We start from the raw sequence: 1077 nt of genomic DNA, 5'->3' as shown, positions 1-1077 counted from the left end.
AAAAATAGATGATATACTATAATACGACGAGTATGTTTGGGAATTTTTTCAGATTTTTCCATAACAAATTCAAATAGAAAAAAATAGCTAAACTTAAAATTTATGTATGCTATCATACATGAAGTTATATTTGTATTATACTTAATATCTGCAATTTTGGAGATTTGAAAATACTGGAAAGAAATAAGTGACGTATATGAGGAGTACATTCGAGAATTCTTCCCTTTTTTCTTAAAAGTTATTTAACTTTAGATGAAATCGGTTCCAGTTACGTGCCTCACCTTGTATTCACTTGTAATATCAGAATCTTGTATAGTACAATGTACATCAACAGTAAAAGAATATACGAAATTTTGAAAATGAAATAAAATCTGTAATTTATTTTTTTTCCCTTAATTGTTGCATTCATTTTATTTTGCATGAAAATCCGCAGTCTAATCTATACGTATGTATGTATGTAATGTATGTACGTGTAGTCTACTTTCGCTCTTAAACGCTAATACGAGTTTCCAGCAACTATATACTACAGAATAATATATAAAATCTGACTTTCATCGGAATTTATTTGAATAAATTCGACAAAGACGCAGTTGTTGGTAACAAAATTTCCTAACACTTTGTAAAATTACATTTACGTAGAACTCATCCTCGGTAAACGCGAGAGCTCGCAATGTAAACATTCTCGCTTGTTTCCTCTCTTTTTGTACAAATCACTTTGTTTCCCTCTTACATGGTAAAAATGATCGCACATAATATAGCGTGGTAGTGTAAAATGTAAAACGAATACGTATGTAGATGTATACATATGTGTAGCAATGCCCCGTTAAATCATTATTCAGACTTTCTCTGAAGCACAGCTCAGGCCGATAAATTAAGCTCATCGTTAACCCAATGATAGTCATCGAAATCATTTACAGTCGCTCACCAAAGTATTCGAACTACATTTGAAGATGGCCGGTCAATGGCAAGATTGGTAAAGGAAATTGATTTAGCATATATTACAGATTTATGGTATAGCAATTATATCTGAAAACTGCAACATTCCCTCTAATATTAAACAGAACTAAGTATATTAAC

Source organism: Ceratina calcarata, unplaced genomic scaffold (assembly GCF_001652005.2).
Source record: "Ceratina calcarata isolate Rehan_Ccalc_2016 unplaced genomic scaffold, ASM165200v1 scaffold211.2, whole genome shotgun sequence".
NCBI lineage: Eukaryota > Metazoa > Arthropoda > Insecta > Hymenoptera > Apidae > Ceratina > Ceratina calcarata.
This window is presented reverse-complemented; position numbering follows the sequence as displayed.